The sequence below is a fragment of the Ursus maritimus genome, unplaced genomic scaffold, assembly GCF_017311325.1.
Source record: "Ursus maritimus isolate PB19 unplaced genomic scaffold, ASM1731132v1 scaffold_4, whole genome shotgun sequence".
Taxonomy (NCBI): Eukaryota; Metazoa; Chordata; class Mammalia; order Carnivora; family Ursidae; genus Ursus; species Ursus maritimus.
Window position 1 is genome coordinate 58,544,201 of NW_024426552.1, and position 21,372 is coordinate 58,565,572.

General features: G+C 34.9%; 1 protein-coding gene across 23 annotated transcripts in view; it reads right to left on the minus strand.

The window, feature by feature from the left end:
* Nucleotides 1-21,372, minus strand: part of ZBTB20 (zinc finger and BTB domain containing 20) — a 757,238-nt gene that overhangs the window by 735,636 nt on the left and 230 nt on the right. For 22 of the 23 annotated variants that reach the window (XR_005832190.1, XR_005832191.1, XR_005832189.1 and 19 more), the window contains exon 2: nucleotides 19,371-19,465. The exons of the other annotated variant lie outside the window; for it this stretch is intronic. The gene's annotated coding sequence lies outside the window, so the exon portion shown is untranslated. The remainder of the gene's footprint in view (nucleotides 1-19,370; nucleotides 19,466-21,372) is intronic. 23 annotated transcript variants of the gene reach the window in all.

Sequence of the window (21,372 nt, forward strand, 5' to 3'; positions counted from 1 at the left end):
GCAACACTAGTATTGCTAAACAAGAGTAGAGAGATATATTAAAAAATATATCACAATTGCTGTTAATTTCATATTTAATAAAGATAATCAATACACAGAAAGAGTAAATATGCCTGATTAGAATGATTTCATTAAGTGAAATACATTGTATCAAAAAGAATCAATTCAGGTAGTTTTTACTACTAGTGTCACAGAAGGTCTGTTCAAAAAAATGCAAAGATCGTTATCTCTTCTAAGCTTTCTTATAACACTGTCTCCAATACAGGAAGAACCATAGAGAAACAGAAGGAAATTAGACCAGTGAAATAGCAAGAATATTTATAGAGAAAGGAAAAGCCAAATTATTGGGGCAAGAAAATTTTAAAATAAGGATGTATTCTTGGAAAGAGTCAGGTATAAAAATATATTTGGACTTAGAAAAACACGTTCATGTACTCCATTTTCTCCAAACCAGAATTTAGGTATCTTTAATAGTATTCTACAGTATAGATTCTAGAAAATTTAATAAGACTATACTTATGTTTCTATAATAAAAGGATGTAAATGTGTTTTTTGTTGTGTTGTTTCTAACTAATAAATTATAATGTACGTATTTCCTGATTGTTGCATACTCTCAAAAATTAGCCAATGGCAAATATGGTGTCTGGCGACTAAACGATAATAAAGATTTTACTATTAAAGTATTCATGCTATAGTCAATAGTAATTACAGCTATAAATTACTAGGAATTTGTAATAAAATATAACAACAGACTACATAGCTGTGCTTAGCTATTCAAGGCCATTTATTAAGTCAAAACACAATGCAACATTACCATTATGTCCAGATGTGATGAAGGCACAGACATCCCACAAAATATTAATATCTCTATATTAGAACAAGAGATAATCAGGAGACATACCTGAGTAAACAATTTCCCACAATCACCAGGAAAGTAAACAAAGAAATTCTGGAGACTCATCTTGGACTTTAAGCAATTAAATGTATTCACACCTTCCATGGATCCCACTGTTTTGTCTGGCTAAGGCTTTGATAGCTTTATCAGTAATATGTTCTATTATTGAAATGTCAAGAGGCTTAACATCAAACATGCAACTTGAAATATATATATATATAATAAAATATGTCTCTTAAATATAAAATATGACTGCCCTCAGACTTTTATTATCATCATTTTTTGTACAATGCATTATGTTTTTCAAAGCACTTAAACATTTATTACTTCATTTGACCTAAAGACTGTTAAATAGGTGAGGAAAATACGCTATTTTAAATATTAAGATTCTGAGACACAGAAGTCATTTGCCTAAAAATCATATATATGCTGACTTTTAGTTTCACTTTTAAATACCCTTAAATCCTTTTATTTCCACATTTGTTACCTTGTTAAAATCACTACTATACCTAAAATATTATGTCAAGTCAGCAGGTATTTAATAAGCAACTTCTATGTGCAAGACTTCCAATCATGCATAACTGTTGTTATAATTAATTTGTAACATTGACAGGGGTAATATTAAAAATGCTTAACAACTAACAACAGAAGGTACTAAGGTACTTTGGTTAGTACCAAAGAAAATGAACACTTGAACAAATTGAAACGTATCACCTAAGTTTTACCAAAGGATATCAGCTGCATGTCAGCCCTGACATGGACAGGACTCAGGCTTTGATGTGATCTCAAACTACCAATCATTTGTAGACAAGTTTATTTGGCCTGAAATGCTCAATTATATAAAGATTTCTTAGAATATGTAGAAAATTCTGGAAGTACGTGGTATAAAATTGAAGAAATCATAAATGTAAAGAAAAAAATCACTTCCCAGGTGCCAATATTTAGAAATATGAAGTCATTACCACCAAATTAGTCATAGTATTTATAAACATTTTAATTTAATCTTTTCATACATATATATTCAAATTTAATTAATTTTATTATAAAGCATAAGTGGGATTTTGAATATCCTCTTAGTACAATTTTTCTTTTCCTGTCATTGCTTGACTATCTATTATTCTCCCTCTACATTTCCTCTCATCCAAAGGAATCCATTTTAACAACTTAGTACATTCCACTTTCATATTCTTCTCCCTTTGCAAATAACTTTGCTATAAAGCAGATATATACATATCTGCTGTATACATATCTTACATATAAAACACATATTCAGGGATTTTTGTCATTATACAAAAATTTAATGTTATACACACTTTCTATACCTTGCTCTTCTTGCTCATCAGTGATTCCTGGAAATTCTTCCAGATCACCTGAGATAACTATAATTCACATCTTTTGGTGACTGCATTATAATCCATGGTGTAAATTCCCATTATTTATTAGCATTACTTTATTAATGGAATTACTATTTCTTCCACTCTTACCACTACAAACAAGCTGTAACAACATTGAAATAAAAAAAAAGTATGTCCTTAAATATTGATACTTACATTTCTATGGGATATATTCCCAAGGATGAGATTGTTAAATCAAACAATATTATGAAGTGAAATTTTTAACAGATGTTACCAGATTGCGTTTCAAAACAGGTAACACACACCACATTTCTACCAGCAACAAATAAAGAGTTACCTCCCCAAATCTCTACTGGCAGTAAATGTTAACCCCATCAGATTAACGCAAATTTTAAATGCTAAGACACATTACCTCGCTGTTACTTAAATTTGAATTTCCCTAATTCCTAGTGAAATTGAGCATCTTCTCATATGTTAACCAACAGAATTTGCTTTCCTGTGAAATGTCTTTTCTTTTTATATTGGATTGTTTCGTAACTTTTTTCTTAACATCAAACAGATCTTGGATATTAACCTTTCCTGATAACATAGATTACAAATACTTTTCCAAACCTATATTTTCCTAATGACTTTTATTATTTTTATATAAAAGGTCTTTATTTTTATGTAATTAAATTAACTCAAACTTTCTCAGTTTTCACTCTTGTTAAAAAGATTTTAGGGGTACCTGGGTGACTCGGTTAAGCATCTGGTCCTTGATTTCAGCTCAGGTTTTTGTTTTTGTTTTAAGATTTTATTAATTTATTTGAGAGAGAGAGAAAGCCAGACACAGGGCATGAGCTGAAGGGGAGGGACAGAGGAAGAGGGAAAGCAGACTCCCCACTGAGCAGGGAACTCCAGAACCCTGGGATCAAGACCTGAGCTGAAGGTAGATGCTTAACCAAAATGAGCCACCCAGGTGCCCCTCAGTTCAGGTCTTGATCTCAGGGTCATGAGTTCAAACCCCACGCTGGGTGTGGAGGCCACTTTAAAAAAAAAAATGTTTTATAGTTTCCTAGATTTTTTGGCAAGTTTTCTGTTTGTTTTCATTTAAGCCTTTCATCTTAAATTATTTTTGTTTAATGTGCAAAATGGAAATATACTTTCACTCTTTTCCATAAAGATAACCTATTATGCCAATCCTATTAATTAAATGATCCATTATTTTCCAACTAAATTGTCATCTGTTTTAGGATTCTCTAATCTGTTCAATGGATCTATTTGTCTATTCCTATGCTGTTACCATATTGTTTTGGTTAGCTGGCTTTGGAGTAAGTTCTACCATGTTTTAGCATCTCACTATTCTTTTTCAAGTTTTCTTGCTTTTTGCTAGCACTTAATCTTCCACGTAATTTTTTTTATTATGTTATGTTAGTCACCATACAGTACTTCATTAGTTTTTGATATAGTGTTCCATGATTCACTGTTTGCGTGTAACACCCACTGCTCACTGCAATATGTGCCCTCCTTAATACCCATCACCAGGCTAACCCATTCCCCCACCCCTCTCCCCTCTGACACCCTCAGTTTGTTTCCCCAAGTCCACAGTTTCTCATGGTTCGTCTCCCTCTCTCATCCCCCCCCCTTCATTTTTCCCTTCCTTCTCCTAATGTCCTCCATGCTATTCTTTATGTTCCACATATAAGTGAAACCATATGATAATTGTCTTTCTCTGCTTGCCTTATACCACTGGGCATAATCCCATTCAGTTCTATTCTTTATGTTCCACATATAAGTGAAACCATATGATAATTGTCTTTCTCTGCTTGCCTTATACCACTGGGCATAATCCCATTCAGTTCCACCCATTTCAGTGCAAATGGTGGGTATTCATCCTTTCTGATGGCTGAGTAATATTTCATTATATATATGGACAGCATCTTCTTTATCCATTCATTTGTTGAAGGGCATCTCAGCTCCTTCCAGTTTGGCTATAGTGGACATTGCTGCTATGAACACTGGGGTGCATGTGCCCCTTCTTTCCACTACATCTGTATCTTTGGGATAAATACCCAGTAGTGCGATTGCTGGGTCATAGGGTAGCTCTATTCTTAACTATTTGAGGACACTCCATACTGTTTTCCAAAGTGGCTGTACCAACTTACATTATCACCAACAGTGTAAGAGGGCTCCCCTTTCTCCACATCCTCTCCAACATTTGTTGTTTCCTGCCTTGTTAATTTTTGCCATTCTAACTGGTGGAAGGTGGTATCTCAATGTGGTTTTGATTTGAATTTCCCTGATGGCTAATGATGTTGAACATTTTTTCTTGTGTCTGTTAGCCATTCATATGTCTTCTTTGGAGAAGTGTCTGTTCATGTTCTCCCCTTTTTTTGACTTATTTGTTTTTGGGTGTTGAGTGTGAGAAGTTTCTTTATAGATCTTAGATACCAGCCCTTTATCTGTAGTGTCATTTGCAAATATCTTCTCCCGTTCAGTGGGTTGCCTCTGTTTTGTTGACTGTTTCCTTTGCTGTGCAGAAGCTTGTTATCTTGATGAAGTCCCAAAGTTCATTTTTGTTTTTGTTTCCCTTGCCTTTGGGGACGTGTCTTGAAAGACGTTGCTATGGCCAGTGTCGAAGAGGTTACTGCCTATGTTCTTCTCTAGGATTTTGATGGATTCCTGTCTCACATTGATGTCTTTCATCTATTTATAGTTTATCTTTGTGTATGGTGTATATAGCCTCTGTAATATACTTCATTTGTCTGTATATAGCTGTCCAAATTTCCCAGCACCATTTATTGAAGAGACTTTTTTCCATTGGATATTTTTTCCTGCTTTGTCGAAGATTAGTTGACCATAGAGTTGACAGTCCATATCTGGGCTCTCTATTGTGTTCCGTTGATCTTTGTGTCTGTATTTGTGCCAGTACCATGCTGTCTTGGTGATCACAGCTTTGTAATATAGCTTGAAATCAGGCAACTTGATGCCCCCAGCTTTTTCTTTTTCAACATTTCCTTGGTGATTTGGGGTCTTTTTTCCATACAAATTTTAGGATTGTTTGTTCTAGCTCTTTGAAAAATGCCATTGGTATTTTGATCAGGATGGCACTGAAAGTATAGATTGCTCTGTCTTCCATATAATTTTGAAAAAGATTTTTAATTAAAAAAAATCCTCCTTGAGAATCTAATTATAATTGCATTACATATATATACTTAATACATAAGCATAAAATGACTGGAAAAACTAACATTTTGCTATTGTTGTCCCATACAAAAATATGATCTGTGCTTCCTTTAATCAGATCATGTCCTTAAATAAGCTGTTACCCTTTTTTTATATAGATCCTATATAATTTTTCATAATTTTATTAATAAGCATTTGGTAACTTTTGTTTCTATGGGAAATGAAATATTTTTTTCCTATTGGTAAAAAAGAACTTCCCTAGATGCCTATTACTTCCTATTGATTTTCATTCAATTATCTTCCATCCAACTGCCTTTCACTTAACCTTAGTAACTATTTTTCTAGATTCTTAGAGTTCTAGAATTTTTTAAGTTGAGAGATCAGTCCAAAAGACACTGTAAACTCTTCTCTACAACTATTAGTGTCACCTGTATCATCTGCCTACTGTATCTGCTAAGCCCTCCTCATTAGTGTTAATAACTGTGATAAATGGTTCCTTATCTAGTTACTGATGTTAATTGAAATATTTTTGGGATTTAACCATTTTGGATTACATTTTCTGTTAGGTGTGAATGAAAATACTTTATTATATTCAAGCAATTCTATTGAAGATGAATGTATTTCTCATTGGTGATATAATGAACTATGCTGATATATTTCCTATTGTTGAATCTGCTTGAATTCTTACTTAAACACACACAAGCAAAATTTTAGGTCCTGCTGTATCATCCTTCTGATCCATTGCTGATATTAGTTGCTAGTATTTTATGTAGAAATTTTGCATTTATTTCATAAGTGAGATTGGACTATAATTTATTTCTGTACAATCTTCATCAGTTAGGTTTTAAGTAAAATTAGGAGAGGCTTCAATATTTTTCAATGACCTAGAATAATTTAAATTATCAAAATTATTTATTCCTTTAAGTGCCCACATTTGGTCATCTTTCTAACCTCTTCTATGCTAATAGGTATCTGTTTTCTACTTCTTCTTAGGTCAATTTTATAATTTGCATTTGAATAAAAGATATTCTACTTCTTATCGATTTCAAATTTATTGCCAGACAGTTGCATTTAGATTTCTTTTAAAATTCTTCTCATATTTCAGTTTTATCTACTTTTTCATTCCCAATTAGTGTCTAGTTTTGCTCAGTCTCTTTTCCATAAACTTTATTATTATTATTATCATCGAGATAAAATTTACATAACACAAACTTCACCATTTTAACTATGTTAAAGTGTACACTTTGGTTGCTTTCAGTACATTCACAAGGTTGTATAAACATCACCAACTGATTCCAGAATATTTCATCACCACAAAAGGAAATCCTATACCCATTAAGCAGTCACTCCCCATCCTGCCTTCCCCCAGGCCCAGGCAACCACTAATCTACTCTCTGTTGCTATGGATTTGCCTATTTTGGACATTTCATATAACTGGAATCATGCAATATGTGGCCTTTTATATCTGGATTCTTCCACTTAGCATAATGTTTTCAAAGTTCATTCATGTTGTAGCATGTATCAATACTTCATTCCTTTTTATGGCTGAATAATACTCTATTGTATGGACACACCACATTTTTGTTTATCCATACATACAACAGTTGATGGACATTTGAGTTGCTTCTACTTTTTGGCTACTATGAATAGTGCTGTTAGGAACATTTGCTTTATGTGAACACAAGTTTTATGTGAACATATGCTTTCAATTATCTCCCACATAGAATTGCTGGGCCCGTTTTCTTTTTTGTTTTTTCATCTTCATGTATTGTATCTGTCTTTCCAAAGAACCAGCTTTTAGATTGATTTTATTATATTTTGTTTTCCATTTAATTAATTTCATCTTTTAAGAATTCTCACTTCCTCTTTTATCCCCCTCTTCTATCTTAAATTATTCTGTATTCTAATTTCTTAAAGTTATTAGATTGCCCCTTATTTTCTATTTTTCTTACTAACAAAGGCATATAAGGCTATCAACTCTCCTCTGACACCTTTAGCTATTTTCCATAGGTTTTTATATAAAATAGTCTCCTTTTCATTGTTTTTCAAGTGACTTCCTCTTTAACCAAGGGTTATGTAGTATTTTAATTTCTAAGTAGTTAATAATTTTTGTTACCTTTTAAATTCTATTTACACTAGCTTATAATCAGCAAATGTGCTTGTAAAAATCTTCCTAAAATTTATAAATTTTTCTTTGTACCTAAACACAGATGTTCAAAAGAAATATTTAAAGAACATCAGATTTTACATATACATTATTTTTATGAATTATATTCCATTTCTCTTAGTCATTATTTCTATGTGTTTAACAGAACTGTCTGGACCTTTCCAGTTTTTGCTTTATGTACTTATTTACTATAAATAAACCTGCTGTATACAGATTTATGTGGTTATTTTCTTCATAAACTGTGCCTTTTATCAGTACAGTATCTCTTTAGTATCAATGCTGTCACCTTTTTTTTTCTGTTTTCCTTTTGTTTGCATTGGTCTGATGTCTCTTACGTCCACCATTTTACAAAGCCTTCTCTTTAACTTTGTCGTAGGCGTTATTCCTGTAATATAACTTGAGTGGTTTATGTATTTAAACTCATTCTGACATCTGTCTTTAATGGGAGTATTTTGTCCATCCACATTAAACATAATTGATGCATTTATTTTTATCTCTTCTAATTACTTCTATTTTCTTATTTTACACTATTGTTTCCTACTACCTTTTTCATGTTTTATTTGATCAAGTGGCTCTGCATTCTATTTTCTCCTTGCTAATATTGAGGTTCTATAGGATGCACTATTGTATTCCCTTCTTTACCTCCCTTTTCTGCTCTAATGAACAGACACTTTTTTGCCACCATGAGATTCTATCCCCTTTCCGCCTAAATAGATGAGATCTTTAGGATACATTCACTTTCCTCCCACTTCTCATCCTTGTGTCTCTCATCTCCACTACTCTTTTTCCTCCTCTTTTACTTTCCTCCTGCCCATTCCCCCATCAACTAAGTTTTCTTCTAAAAAAAACAAAACAAAACAAGATTTTATTTATTTGAGAGAGAGAGAGAGGGAGAGAGAGAGCACAAAGGGGGAAGAGTAGGGGGGGAGGGAAAAGCAGGCTCCCCACTGAGCAGGGACTCCATCCCAGGACCCTGAGATCATAACCCAAGCCTAAGGCCGATGCTTAGCTGACTGAGCCACCCAGCCACCCCCAACTAAGTTTTCATGAGACAGTTTAGTACTTTAAAAAGTTTCTCTATAGAAATTTGATCTTTTTATTTCAAAAGTCTGAAATTTCATTACATATTTACTAGTCATCTATCTTTATCACTTTTTTAAATAGTTTTTATTTATAGTTTTACTTAAGTAATCTCTATGCCCAACATGGGGCTTGGATTCATAACCCTGAGATCAGGAGTCACATGCGCTACTAACTGACCCAGTCAGGTGCCCCTATCTTTCTCTCTTAAATGAAATTATACACACACACACACACACACACACACACACACTCAATAACATTAAAATGCTTATTATTCACCAGTATATTCCTTTCTTCTTCATCTTCTTCATCTTGAAGTCTTTGTTCTGGTTTGTTATTTGCTTATAATCTATTCTCAGGCATTTTTTTTCAGATGGGGTATAGTAATTACATGTTCTGAGTTCTTATTTATCCCTAAATGTATTTCTTTCACCTTCACTAGTAAATGGTAATTTTCGGGGTGTTGATTCTTGGATTGTAGTCATTTTTCTTTTGTAGTCTGTAGATGCCATTTCACTATCTTCTAACTTGCTATGTTGCAGATAAGAAGTTCTATGATACTTTGATATTTTCCCTTTTGTAGAAATTTTGCTCTTTCTATTGGGAGCTTATAACACAGTTCAACTTGTTGTTAGAGTTCAGAACTTTTATCACGATATCCCTGTGTGTGTCTTTTCTTTCAATCAAGACCATAAATCAGTAAACCCTTTCAATCCACAGATTCTGATCTTTCTTAATCTCGGAAAAATTTTCTTCTATCATTTAATTTACCTCTCCTCCATCTATTCTTTTCTTTCCCTCTGTAATTTCTATTATTCACATATTTTGACTTCTGATCTGACCTCAAAGACTCATCCTTTTTATTCAAGATTTTCACATTTTACCTCTGTTCTATTTCTTGCACTTGGTCTTTCAGTTCACTGAATCACGTTTCAAGGCGATCATATTCTCCTTCAATTTTTCCACTGAGTTGTTCAATTGAGGTAAGTGTTTTATTAGTATCTGAAATTCTTTTTTGTTCTGAATTTGAGTTTCCTTAAATGTTTTTTTTTCTTTTCCCAAATTCAGGTTGCACTTATTTTTGCCAACAGCACTAGTTGCTTAGAGTATGTACTCTCATTTTCCTACCTGATCTTCCTATCTCCCTCACTACTAGGTCCCCTTAAATGGATTGTTATTTTTCACTGATAGCTCACTGGAGCTCAGTTCTGGTTGTTGCAGCATCTTCAACGGCAGACACACTCGGTGAAATGCAAAGGTAGAGTCTGTCAGTTCCCTGCCAAGGCACGAGGAGGAAGATCTTTGTTGTCCTATCTATTTCTTTGCAGTCTCAGGGACACAGAAAACTCAGCCAGCACATTCAGCAACTTTGGCATATTAGTCAGGTGGGGAGACTTAAATACTTAAATGAGAAATACTGGTTTTTCTCCCCTAGTGGTTCACACATCTCTGAAGCCCAAGCTCTTCTTCTCAATTTCTACTGTTTTCTGGTCTTTATCTATGAACTCCAGTACTGTTCTCTAGTTGTTTGCCCAAGTGAAAGTAGACATTTCAAAGCAGTGTCTCCACCCAAGGTATCATGGCAATTGTATTCAGAAAGGCAGTCAGGAATTGGAAGTGAAGGGGAAGATAGCCATATGCGTAGATCACTTTGTTTTCAGAATCCTTAATTTAAAAAATGTTACAGGAAGGGAGGTGTGTGGATCTGGGGTGTGTTTGGGACTTTATTATACTGATTCTCAAGAATTAATACTTTCCTCAGAAAGCATTATTCCTAAATATATAAAAATGACAATGTGTTTGTTCTCTTCATGCTTTTAGATACAGATCCCAAAATATACTACAGCTATTAATCACTTGAAGTAAGCTTTAATGCAATTCCAGCTTTAATTATTTCAGGACATAATTATCTTTTGTTTTAGAAACAACTTCAAATCAATGTGTTGTAGTTTCCATTAGTACAAAGACAAATTATGACTTTGCACAATCATGAAAGTTTCCCAAAATCCAACTAGCAAGTTTTATAAATGAAAAAGCATGTCAGAGTTATATAGGAATTAAATGTGCATCCTGCACGGTGGCTTACATCACATTACCTTCCCTATTGTTCACAGCCCAATAACCCTTTTTGCTTTCTAAAAGAGCTAATGATATCACCTAACATTAAAGTGTTTCTCTGGACTAGACTTCTAAACAACTGAGATAATAAGGTAAAATAGGCTAACAGTCTATTTTTTAATTGTATGAGCTTTTATGTACATTTTTTTTAAAAAGTAAGAAGCTCATATAAAATGTTCAAAAGCTCAATTGCAATCTACTAAGTGCAAAAAATTCTGTGGGTTATTTGTCCTACTATCCAGATAGGAATCATATAGGATATGAAATTTGGGTTTCATCCTTGAATCACTAGGTAATGTAATTCTGTGTACTCTATTCAACACAATATCCTGAATTGATTGTAGTAGATTTGCTTTACCATTGATGGGTGATATCTGATATAGTTCTTTTCTGAATCACAGTAAATATAATTTTATATTGAAACTTCTGCCATGACAGAATTTCATTAAGTATCTAAAAGAATGAAAGATCATGAGCATGTATAAAATGTTTGGGTCTTAGAAAGTACAGAGAAGGCCTATAATAGGTAATAACAATTGTGACAATGCTAAATTTGAACTGGTCAACAGAAAATAAGGGGAAAGATAGCCTGGTAAGCAAGGATCCAAGTAATCTTCCTAGGACAGCTACAAAGAGCCTGATCAACATTGAATCCGTCCAGTGTACCAAGTACTATATTCAGCACTAGGGCTTTAAAGATGAATAAAACATGGTACTTGCCCTTAAAGAAGCACAGTTCAGTGTAGTAGAATTCTAAATGCTACCTTTCCTGAGCAATGATTATCAAAGAATTTGAGTCATGAGTTAAACTGCATATAAAACATGAAACTGAAATTTACTTTATACTGGATGTACCCATTTTTGCATAATAAAACTCATCATTACACAAAAAATAGAAACAAAGGTATTATGCATAACATGAAATTACAGAAAAGCAACAACCATTTATTTTTGGCTTTTATATACTTTGGAAATTCACTTTATGACAAATGTTGAGAATATAATGTAGAATATCTGAATCAGAAGAGCCTGGAATCCTGTTCATTTTTTTTCCATACTGTATATCAGCTCAAATCACCCATTTCAACACAGTATTGCCTTGTTCTCAACACTTTACTAGAACAAGAAGGATTATTGAGAGCATAAGTTTCCAAAGGTATAATTCTAAGGGTCATATATATAAAGGAAGGTCAGATGCAAACAACATAGCTGTTAAAAAGACTAGGTACCAAAAGATGCCAGAAGAACAAGAACAAGAGTACCAATGACAATGAACCTGAAGGGGAAAGGTGTCATGCATAAACTGAGTATATCTTTCTACCTTCACAGTATATTTTTCTTAGTGATGTATCCATTTAAAACACGCAAAATGATTACTGTACTATATTACCTAGTGCACTGAAGAGTCTGAAGATCAGAGATATTGTCATAAAGAACAGTAAAAACATATAAGTAGTGGTACAGCACTTTCATTATTCTTTGTCTCCATTCTGATGACCCAACATATAATATAGCTCAACAATGAATATTATCTCTTAAAAACTTTTGAAGTCTCTAGTACCTTGTAGACAAAGGGCATGGCACACATAGCTGTTTGTAATCGGTTTGATGTCTTCAAAATTATTTGAAATAACAAAAATTCACTTAAAAGTTGCTGTAATTCCCTTTTCATTAACTCATGTTGACTATCCTAAATATAATCCAAACTCATGTATGCTGACTTTACTGTGGCTGATCATTTGAGCCTATTACTGACAGAAATGCATTTATCCCATCAAATAAAAATTGAACCTTTCTTTCAGTATAGTGACAAATTAAGGAAAAGTTACAGTTACATAAGAGAAGTCTAGACTCTATTCCACCTTAAGCTTTGTGGAGCCTGGTTTAAAACTCCAGTACTGTGGAAAGGAGGAGATCAAAAGCTAAGTTACATAATGAAATGAAATAAAATTACAGTAGAAGTTATTTCACCATTCATACTCTTAGAAAAGCTAACAGGTGTTTTCTTATATTTGAAAACTGTACAGAAGGCAGCAAATAAATGTCCCTAGAAACAAGTGATTTCAGAATTGAGTGGCACACAGTAGACACTTAACGACAGCTATTCTCAGGTTTACCACAGTTTTCTGTGCTAAACTGCATTTCTTTGTAATAGACCTAAACTTACTGCCTAATTCTTATTATTGATGACCATGTTTTTTTGTAGTGCCAAAACCACAGCAATCTTTGTATCCTAAACTCTGGGTGGCCCCTATTTAAGCCAGCTGTTGGTTTCTGAAACAAACGAAGGGGACAAACAACATATGTAAGGGCCTTCCAAAGTCAGTAGAATCTGTCCCACTTTCGAAGATACTGTTTCTGTTCTGCCTCATCCTTTTTTTTTCTGTATGATCCCTAGTTCTTGATTACTCAATAGCTGCTTAGATTTAGTTCTCCTTTGTGACCTCTACCTTCCAGGATTCCCAGTATCTAACGCTTCCTTTGACATGCTCCTACTCAGAATTTCCTCAGCCTCTTTTAACATCTGTTACCCAGCTCCACTGTTGTCCACAGAACCAAATCAGGCAGCAGCTCCCCAGTCCATCCATTGTAAAACCTTTAGACAAAGTCCCTCTCAGCATTTGTAATTCTAGACTAGAGAGTTACATTTTAAAAACAGACTCTTCCATAGCAACCATCCCTCCCACTTATAGCTCTTTCACCTTGTGCCCTTCTCTGAAGCCTTCTCCAAATCCACTATGCCTTTCTTGAAATAAAATAACCAGTACTAATCTGGGCAAGCACTGAGTGAAAATGGTCCCAGAATAGAGTCACGGTGGGGTGATGTTTAAGAATTTAGGTTATCTAGAGTTGAACCTGAGTTTGAATCCCCAGCTGTTATATACTAGCTGTGTGTCTATAAACAAGTTACTTAACTTTGCTGAGCCTCAGCTTGCTTACCTTTAAAAATGCCATAATAAAAGTACATGTCTCATAGGATTATGGAATTAATGGGAGAATATGCAGCTATAACCAATTCCTGGTACACAGTAAGTGCTCAATAAATGCTGGCTGCTGTTGTTATTATTGTTTTTGTACAAGGACAGATATATTTTATTTCATTTTCACTATGTTTCCCACCAAAAATTTTGCTACTCTTTTGGCACAGTGCCTTTAGAACAGAGTTTACATTAATTCCTTGATGTATGTCTGGGTTTCAGTTAAGTAACAGTATAAAATCAGCTTCCCTTCTAAATATCCCTTAGAAAATTTTTCCCCTATTTGCATGCATTGAAGCACTCATATCACCTTTTGGGCCCTATGGTGGATCTAATAATTTTCTGGCCATGTCTTGGTTAGATATTTGGTAGGCCAGAATAGCTTGGCATTACCTACTATATTAGACAGTACACACATTCTGCCTCTGAGGAGATTTATAAAATGTTTATAATTAGTACCAGAGCATCTACAGCTATGGGTTGGGTAGAGGGAAGAGGAAGGATCCTGGGATTGTATAGCTTTCTCCAGACTGCTGTTTCCATTTGTGAATAGGTAAAGTATGTGATGCTTTTGAGCCTCTCACTACCATTCATACCAGCAAAAAAAAAAACATGTGAGTCAATTAAAAAGAAACTGAGAGTGAAATTTTAAATGAAAACTTTGAGGTTATCCTTAAATAAATACCTACAAGTAGGTACAAATGAATTGTGTATGGCTGTTTGTTTCTATATATGACAGTACAGTATTTACAAGGTCTTTTCTAACACAGAGTCTTTCAGCTTTTCTTCATCAAGTAAGTCAACTTTGTCTCCCTTGCTTCCTTTCTATGTATATCTATCCCTGGATAGGTACAATGTAGGATCAAAAATCAAATGCGGTAGTAAAAATTATAATGGCTCCCAAGTACTCAGAGTATATTTTTTGCTTTGAGAAGCACAAAAACCAAGTTTACCTTTTTTCTTTGAAAAATATATCTATTTCTCTACATATTTCACAGAATTAGAAAATGACTCTGAGTTAATTCATTCTGTTATTACCCACTTTCTCCAGTTAAGCAACTCTATGTGGAATAAAATGCAAGGAATCCTGTTTATAAATTCTGTTAGCAACATACCTTCATGAATGAAAATGAACCGGTGAAACATTTATGAAAAATAGTAAGTTTATTAAGTTATGAACTACAAAAGATTTTAAGTACTTAATTTTTATACATCTATACTTACACAGATACACTATATTTGAAAGCAAGTATCACTAAAAGGAAACCTGTATCAAGGACTAAAATTAAAAAGCAAAGTCAAATATTTTACGCATGCTCTTTCCCAGTACTTTACATATCACTTCCAGTCATATCACCTAAAGCTAAAATAAGGATCCAAGTGTCAAAAGAAAGATACTCATATTATCAGAGCTGAAAGAGACCCTGAAGATGAAGAAGGCAGAGATTCAGATTATGAGACATGCCCAAGATGACACAACTGCTGGCAGCACTAGGCCCGGAACAATCTCTCCTAACTCACATCTGAGATTTCTGACAACGTGCAATAAAATAAAAACTAAATCTAAGAGATGAGGGATTAATTAAAAGATTAGATGTTGTCCCCTCAAGTTGAAAACCTTTGGATTTAATAACTTTTACTTACATGATTTTCTATTAGTAGGAAAATAAATTTTAAATAACATAAAATTGTAAAGACTGACAAATAATGAAAACTACAAAGAAAATTTATGCTTTTCCTTAAATCAGAACCATGGAAACGGATATTTTTTAATGTCTAAAAAAAGCCAGAGATTTATTGGTTGTGTGTGCATGTATGGTAGTAGTGGGTTTTGTTTGTCTTGTATTGTTTTGTTTTGCAAATTGTTAGAGGGTCTTCCAATTTCCCTGTGCAATGGTAATCTGTGTTCCAAAAATGGGGGTACATTTAAATAAATTTCTTATAATTAATTATAAAGTACTTAACTATGGACACATAAGCCTCTAGAAACTTACTAAAGACAGACAGTAAGAAAATGGTACCAAGAATTTCAAAAATAAAACCCAGATCTTTTTAATATTATCTCAATTAGAAATAAAGAACATCTTTTAAAAAGTCAAAAGTAATTGAAAAAGAGATTAAATCAGTAAACCAATTGTGTACATTTTTCCTGAAGTGCATATTCATGAGCTGACAGTAGAAACAGGCTGGCTGCTTTGTTTGACTATAGTTCTGTTTACCTCATACTGTCAAGAATGGATTTTGACACTCACAGTATTAATATTGCTATTTTTATTGATATAATTAGCACTGCTATAAATAATTCCTCAGTCTGCTATATCTAAGTATATCATTACAATCAGCAATATTAGGGCTTCTTTTTCCTATATGATGCTTTGGAAATAGACTGCTGGCCCAAAGAACCACAGTAACCTCATAATGTGGAAGGTATGGAAAAAAACACTGCCCTGTCAATAGAGACTACTGTTTTGTGTATGACTTCACTAAACAAACTAGTTTATATTTGTTTGAAACTAAAGTTTCTCACCAATCTGCTGTTTCAATTTCACATCACACCATATTGTACCTAAAACAGGCAATCTGGATTCCTGTTGCTACTTCCCCCCCCACCCCCAGCCCCAAACAGCTCAGGAATGGGTTTGAAATACAAGGCTTGAATATATAAAGCAAAAGAGTTAAGACACCCAAAATTCAGAATGGGTGGGTGAAAATAAGTGTGCTTGAAGTCATTTGTATAACTGCTAGTGGGTGGCCCACTTGTGAGTTTTTGATCATCACATGAAAGTAAAATCAAAACATATTTTATCATGCCTCTGGATCACATCAGCTGCAATGATAACCTTATCTAGACCTTGAATAGTTTGTTCATAAAACAAAGTGGGGTGACTGACCCAGTGCATATTCAACACAGAGTACGAAGGCCAAAACAAAATGACAATACAATTCAAAACAAGTTTGTAGATATTTTAGACTAGTATATTAAACCTTTCTTTGTCTCTATCACTTGACAGATGGTTAGCCTTCACACAGCCTAGTATCTCTGGCAAAGAAATGACTGTGTCTAGCCAATAACACCCCAAATTTTTATTTAAAATGCAGTGTACACATACTTACACTTACCTTAAAAATATGAATATTAATAGATTAGTCATTTTACTTTATTGCTTATTTTATTACTATAAGAATCTGACAGATATCAAGATTTGTCTTTTGCCCTATGAATACCCCTTTCTGAAACTTTCAACTGTCTTATGTGGATCCGGGGTTCTAAGAACTCTTCACTTTAGATTTCATTCATTTCAAAGGGTTGCTTCTAATCATGCTTCAAAAAAAAAAAAAAAAAACTTCCAATAACTTTTAATCCAAAATTATTACAAAATTTACAAAGATTTAATTAGCTTATGTTTCTATGTTGCTTGGAGCAAAGTTTTGGTAAGTAACAGTGAGTTAAACAAAATCACTGGGGAACATGTCAAGGACCACAAGGCAGGACTGAAATTATTTACCCAATACTGAAATATGCCTTTATTCAAAAATGCTCATATAAAAATGTATACTCACATACACATAAACACACATTGATCAACCATTAGAATTAGGAAAAGCTCTTCGTTTTTAACATTCTAGCAACATTCTTCCACTTTGCTGTTTAAAAAAAGATTTCACCTAAGACAATATATTCCATTAGTATAGTCTCTGCTTTTCTTCCTAAATCTTCCTATTTATAGCTTTCAGATGCTGGCAGGTCTGTATACAAATAGGCAGAAGCAACCTCAACTGTTCTATAAAGTACATTAATACGTACCCTTTCTGGAAGAGGTGATTACGCTACAAATTAGCATAAATAGAGATCTAATGTAGGTATAGAAATTCAAGCCCTTCACAGCAGGGGATGGGAGGACTGCCGGTGGGAGAATTGTGTTAAAAAAAAAAAAAATTATCCTACTTAAGAACTGAATACCGATTTGGCTAACAAAATAAGACTCACTGTGACAGAGAAAAATAACAAAAATCAGAACTTGTTATTTGAGAACTATGAACTAGGTTTTGGAAAGGTGAGACACCCACTACTTAAAGCAACAAACTCGGCATTAAATCATATACTCCGTTAACCAAGCACCAAGTTTCCTTCTGTTAGAAACCTAGGATTTTTACACCTACAGACTAAATGATTAAAGTAATGCTAAAATCTTCTGTAATGTTCCTCTTGCATTACAAATGGTCTATTAAATCAGAGAAGTGCCAATCAAACGCTTTTGTAGTTTGAAAGAAAGGTTTAAATAACAAAGCATTTTTTGCAGGCCTTTCTCTCTTTAATGTCACCTATAAATTAATTACAACAAATTCCCATCTTCTCTTGATAAAACCACAACTGAAAAAGATTTAGGCACTTAATTTTTCAGACATACTCCTAAAACAAATTCTTACTAAAAAATTAAGATATTTTAGTTTATGTTTTACCACGATTTGCTAACAAGACAAAAAGCTCCATCGGAATTTTACAGTAAATTCCAAGACACAGATTTTTTTTTAATATAAAGTAACATTTTATTTATTTCAAAGGCATGCTCAAAATTATGAAAAAATAAAACCTCTATTAGTTAAAAAGACCTACTGAAATGTATGGAGAATGTTTCATGACAATAACAAAGGGTACAAATAAAGTTAGCTCTTCCTTTCTTATCATTGGCAATTAGTAAAGACCTCCCTGCTCCTCGAACTTCTGTAAATTCTTTCAAATTGCACTCTCTTAAGTGAAAAAACTGCTAGGTTTTAAAATTTCATACAAAAATCTCTTCTCCTGGCAATCTGAAGTATGCAAACTATATGTGACATTAGAACATAAACTCCACAAAGGCAGGTTATTTTATCTCTTGTTCACTGTTACATCCCAAGTGTCTAGAACAATTTCATGAATTTAAACATCCATTTCAGAAAAGCATGATTATTTCAGAGAATAAAGCAGAGCCCATCAAGCTCCACTTCTGTATTCCAAATGTTTTAGAGAAGTCTCTATGTGTCACTCATTCTAAAATATTTTAAATAATTTTAATTTACTTATAAATTTTAGATCCTTTACAGTAACTAAATTGTATCTTTTTGTGCTCTTCTAAATTGACCGATATTCAGTCATGCCTTTTTTTCTGGGAAGTCCAATTGGTTAGAAAGCCCTCTTCAGATTTTCAGTACTGAGATAAAAATAATTCATTTAAAAATGGCTTCTTCCTTAGATTTTTATTCCTATACCAAGTAGTCAAATTCATATTAATTTGACAGCAAGATTAGTTGGATATCTGTGGGTCACAAAAACTTTCTGAACTAACTACATAGTTAACTGGCATCACATCTAGTAGTTCTAAACATACCCCCCACAATTATAACTTTCACATACAAGTTTTTTCTTTTCTCTAAACTCATATTGTCTTTCAGTAGCTAGTGAGTATACACATGAACTATCTGTATCTTCTTGCTGTAGTAGCAATCTTAAAATACTGGCATCTTAATTGAACTAGACAGACAAGCACAGACTTCTTCCCAAAAATGGATAAAATTAGATAACTTTTTAATCTTAAACTTTTCTCTTTAGTCTGTTAAAATTGGGACCTCACCATGAAAGGGCGTATTGCTTTGGAGGCTGGTACACAGTTAACTTGTCACCTGATCTTCATAGGCAAAAGGCCTGTATTCCACTGGTCTGTGAGATCTGAAATCACAAAACCAAAAATACCCAACTGCTGGACTCACTGAGCAGCTAATATATTTCTAGAAAATTTGCTTTTCTTCTTCCTCTCACCTGTTTACTTGAGCACCATATATTGTTAAACCTAAAGCCCTCCAAAAGTGAGCTCAATGGAAATCACAACCACAATCTTAGGAATTAAACCTTGAGCACTGAACAATGAGTAACATCGGCAATTCTACAAGGGTAATTCCAAAAGCTTTTTTGAGAGAAGACCATTCCCAAGAGGGCACAATGGTATCACCATGCACTGTGCATCAACTTTGCTACATTCTGATTAAGAATGAGAAGAGCAAAGACTTGAAAAATCAATGTAAATTGTTTTTTCCCCCCCTAGAAATATAGAAATATCTACATGTAAAGCTGAAATGCAGAAAGTAGCCAAACCTGGACTGGTCAAACTTTTATGAGGGGCAGTGGAGGGTATATTTTAACTATTCCCATGTGACAGCAAATGTATCTGGGATTACGAGCAACAGGTAAGAAAGTAAACCATTTATGAACTGAATTTGCTATGTTACTGCTTATCATCTAAAGGTAATGTTCACAGCTATGGAATTTATTTACAAAATGGTCGTTACAATTTGTTTTAAAACTTTCGATAGCAACAAGTTACGATAGTAACTTTAGGATAGAACTCGCTTGAAAACATGGGGGAACGAGTGGCCTCTGCTAATTTTATTAGCTGAAACTTAGACACGACCACGCAGTGAGAAACTCTCACCTTTACTTCATCTTGGTATTTTTAATGGCTAGAAGTAATGGAAGACAATTTTCACACGTCTAGAAAGTTAACGTGTTCAATTTAGTTTAGGCCATGCTGATTCTGAGGATATTATTTAACCCACAGGCTTCCAAATTACTTCCTGTTTCATTGAGATTTTTATTAGAGAACTGTCATCCTGCTACTGACCCCATTCAACTGGGTTCAGTGTTAAGAGATCAGCGGATTACCGCGCTAGGTAGTGTAGCTGTACGCCATATTGTGTTTTTCGCTAATGTTTATAGTTTATGTGTGTGCCTAGCATATGTTTGTGCAAGTGTGTTTATCAATAGAACTTTTAGAAAATCCCTGCCTCCTGCCTCTTCAGCATCCTTAAAAAGGATAACAGCTGCGGGGGGAGTGGTGCGGGGGGGCGGGGGGAGGGAGCGCGGGGGGCGTGGGGTGGGTGGTGGAAGAGGACCAGAAAGCCACACAGACAGTAATGCATTAAACAGTGTAGGAGAGTGCGTTTCTTTTAAACTTTCAAAAAGCTTCCAACTGTTCTATCTCAGCTATCGAAACGCGTAAACATGTTTTAATGTTTCCAAAGGGGCCCAAAGGAGGAGAGAAAGAAGGAAAGGCGTGTCTTCCCTTCCCAAGCCCCCTCCTCTAGAGTCGCAGCAGCGAAGCAGGCGGGGGCCGGTAGCTTCGGTGTCTGGAAGGGCGTCCAGCGGCTCTGGGGCCAGGACACCTCCCGCCCCCCCAGTTCTCTGAAGACGCTCCAGAGACCGCGAGAGCCACGGCAAGCGGGGGAGGGCGAAGAGGGAGGGGGCGGAAGACAAGCCGGCGCCTCTAGCAGCTCCTGAGCCCCGGCTAGTCCCCCTCAGCTCCTCTTCTTGGAAGCGGCAACTCCAGGCGCAGGGAGTAGAGAAAAGAAGGCAGAAGACACATTTCCAGCTGCGGGACGGCCCGCCCGCTCCAGGGACCCTCCCGTGCTCCCTCCTCCCAGCCGGGTCGCGCGAGGCCGCAGCCGCCGCCCGGCGCAAGGAGGGGCGCCCGGGGGGAGGGGGCGCGGGCGGGGCGGGGCGCGGGGGCGCGCGCGCTCGGCCGGCCGGCGGCCCGCGGGCTCGCCAGTCTACTCGCTCCCTCAACCCCACCCCAGTCCCCT